Below are 4,007 nucleotides of genomic sequence, written 5' to 3' on the forward strand. Positions count from 1 at the left end.
CCAGGTAGTGGTGGGCTTGTGTTCCCGAGGGCCCCCGACTGTTACTTTGTGGCAAAGCGATAGGGTAGATTGAGACCACCTAGGATAGAGGTGGGCCTGGCCTTGGTCGGCGTCCGCGGTTACTTCAAAATAACGAGATCTTGGTATTTGATCTGATTCTAGCCACTAGCCTATACGCACTAACCAACTACGCAGGAACAGTTATGGGCACTCGACGTCGTGGTATCAGCCGAAGCCTTCTTGATGTCAGCGACTGAGCGGCGCGCGCCGGCTTGGACCGTAAGTTTGCTCTTGTATTAAGGGGGCTAGGTCTGCTTCCGCCCGCCCACGCAACATGCAGGTGTGCAATGGGCGATGGGCCTAGACCCCTGCGCCATAGAATTTAGACCGGCGTGCTGGCCTCTCTGTTGTGCCTAGGTAGGGCTGCGACGTGTTGATCTTCTGAGGCCGGGCATGACCCAGGAAAGTGTGTCCGGCCAAAGGGGATCGAGCGTGTTGGGAAATGTGGTGCACCCCTGCAGGGAAGTTTATCTATTCAAATAGCCGTGTCCCTCGGTAAAAGGACGACCCGGAGTTGTACCTTGACCTTATGACAACTAGAATCGGATACTTCATAAAACACACCCTTTCAAGTGCCAGATACACCCCGGTGATCGCTCTCTAATAGGGCGACGAGGAGAGGATCGCCGGGTAGGATTATGCTATACGATGATACTTGGTGAACTTACCATCTACTCTCTTCTACATGCTGCAAGATGGAGGCTGCCGGAAGTGTAGTCTTTGGTAGGACTAGCTATCCCCCTCTTATTCTGGCATTCTGCAGTTCAGTCCACCGATATTGCCCCTTTTACATTGATACCCATGCATATGTAGTGTAGATCCTTGCTTGCGAGTACTTTGGATGAGTACTCACGGTTGCTTTGCTCCCCCTTTTCCCCCCTTTCCTTTCTTCCTTGTTGTCGCAACCAGATGTTGAAGCCCAGGAGCCAGACGCCACCGTCGATGATGACTCCTACTACACCGGAGGTGCCTACTATTACGTGCAGGCCACTGGCGACGACCAGGAGTAGTTTAGGAGGATCCCAGGCAGGAGGCCTGCGCCTCTTTCGATTTGTATCCTAGTTTGTGCTAGCCATCTTATGGCAACTTGTTTAACTTATGTCTGTACTCAGATATTGTTGTTTCCGCTGACTCGTCTATGATCGAGCTCTTGTATTCGAGCCCTCGAGGCCCCTGGCTTGTAATATGAGGCTTGTGTGATTTGTTTTATTTTTAGAGTTGTGTTGTGATATCTTCCCGTGAGTCCCTGATCTTGATCGTACACGTTTGCGTGCATGATTAGTGTACGGTCAAATCGGGGGCGTCACTTGAATAATGTTGAGTCCATGGATTATACGCACTCTCACCCTTCCACCATTGCTAGCCTCTCTATTACCGCACACTTTTCGCCGGTATCATAAACCCACCATATACCTTCCTCAAAACAGCCACCATACCTACCTATTATGGCATTTCCATAGTCATTTCAAGATATATTGCCATGCAACTTACCACCGTTCCGTTTATTATGACACGTTTCATCATTGTCATATTGCCTTGCATGATCATGTAGTTGACATCGTATTTATGGCAAAGCCACCGTTCATAATTTTTTCATACTTGTCACTCTTGTTTCATTGCATATCCCGGTACACCACCAGAGGCATTCAAATAGAGTCATATTTGTTCTAAGTATCGAATTGTAATTCTTGAGTTGTAAGTAAAAATAAGTGTGATGATCATCATTATTAGAGCATTGTCCCAGTGAGGAAAGGATGATGGAGACTATGATTCCCCCACAAGTCGGGATGAGACTCCGGACGAAAAATAAAAAAGAAAAGAAAAAAATAGGCCATAAAAAAGAGAGAAAAAAGCCCAAATAAAAAATGAGAGAAAAAGAGAGAAGGGGCAATGCTACTATCCTTTTACCACACTTGTGCTTCAAAGTAGCACCATGATCTTCATGATAGAGAGTCTCCTATGTTGTCACTTACATATACTAGTGGGAATTTTACATTATAGAACTTGGCTTGTATATTCCAATGATGGGCTTCCTCAAAATGCCCTAGGTCTTCGTGATCAAGCAAGTTGGATGCACACCCACTTACACTAGTAGAAAAAGGGTCAAATGTGAAGCACAATAGTGCCGGTTTGAATTTCAGCCGGCACTAATGTGTACATTAGTGCCGGTTCGTGGCGGCGATCAATAGCACCGGTTCGTGGTGAACCTTTAGTACTGGTTCATGCCACGAACCGGTACTAAAGAGGCTGTGTCAGCCTGCGGTCAGGCTATGGCCCCACCATCACCATTTAGTGCCGGTTCGTACCACGAACCAGTACTAATGAGGTTATGGCAAGCTGTTTTTAGTCCCACCTCGCTCCCCTAACAAGCCTTTTACCACCTTAAATATGTTATTTCTCAAACTATCACAAGCACTTGGTCTTCATTAAACTCTATGTGTAGAATTTGTGGCCGCAATATGAGTCTTCATCGGTTTATAAATCGTTGATGACTAATATTGACAATTCAGATTGTACACACAAAGATCATTGATGATCAAAGTATTTTTGATGTTATAAGATCATATTGACAATTTAGACTGTAAAGAAATATAAGATCATGATCTAAATGCTCTTATATTTTTTGCGTTCAGTATGCACCAACTACTAAGCGGGAGGAGCTGTTTAGTACTGGTTCATGGCGAACCTTTAGCACCGGTTCGTGCCACGAACTGGTAGTAATGAGGTTGTGTCAGGTAAGGCTGGGGCCCCACGAGCACCTTTAGTACCGGTTCATGGATGAACCAGTACTACAGTTTCTTAGTAAGCTGTTTTTTAGTCCCACCTCGCGAAGAGAGAGGGACTAGGAGCAGTTTATAAGCCCTGAGTGCAGAGACGATGAAGAAGAGGCTCAATGCTCACGTTTCTTAGCTTCAAGCCTTCAGGAATATGGTAGACTGCACGGAGCTATGCGCAGTGCAGTTTACACTATTCCGAAAGGCTTGAAGCAAATTAACGAGCATTGCACCTCTTTTTTATTTTTAATAACTTATTACAACTCCGGACTTCTTCTGTTATGGCAAAAACTAATTGCACGTCGGCATTTCTTTTTTTTAAACTTTGGTTATAACTCCAGACTATGACCATCAAGTTTTGCAGAAAAGAAAAAATAGCAGGAAAAAAAACTATAGCTGAAAAAAAAACCTATATAAAATGACCGTGAAATTGAAAATCACTATAAAATGAACTCTAAAAATGTTGAATTTTGGCAAACTAGATGAAAAACTACTCAGAAATAAATAGAAGAAAATAAATATAACAGAAAAGAAAAAACTATACAAAAAACTACGCAGAAATAAATAGAAGAAAATAAAGCAGAAAAGAAAAAAACTATAAAAAAATTAGGGCGCTGCCCTGTGGGCCTGCTAGGCCACGGGCGTGCAATTACAGGCCTTAAAGGCCCAGCAGACTCACAGGGCAGCGCGCAGAATTTAGGCCCACAAGCCTGCTATATAGAGCAGTTCAAAGAGGTAGCCGCGACTGGGTTTATAAACCAGTGCGGCTGCCCTTCGCCCGGCGAGGTGGGACTAAACTTTGGGGTGGCAGCGCGAGGCCTTTAGTACCGATGGTGGCTACAACCGGTACTAAAGATCACCCTTTAGTACCGGTTGGAGCCACCAACCGGTACTAAAGGCCTGCTCTTCCCGGCTCTTGGCCTGGCCAAAGTTGGCCTTTAGTACCGGTTGGTGGCTCCAACCGGTACTAAAGGCCCATCCTATATATATAGCACTTACGAAAATTTCAGTTACATCTCCCCACTTTCGTCTCCAACCTCTCGACATCGCCGTGCGCCGCTCGATCCCGTCGTAGCCGCCCGTCGCCCGTCGTCCGTCGTCGTCGTCGCTGTCCCCGCCGCCGCCCGTCGTCGTCGTCGTCTCGCGCCGCCGCCCCGAAAGCCGCCGCCGTCC

The sequence above is a fragment of the Triticum dicoccoides genome, chromosome 3B (genome assembly GCF_002162155.2).
Source record: "Triticum dicoccoides isolate Atlit2015 ecotype Zavitan chromosome 3B, WEW_v2.0, whole genome shotgun sequence".
NCBI lineage: Eukaryota > Viridiplantae > Streptophyta > Magnoliopsida > Poales > Poaceae > Triticum > Triticum dicoccoides.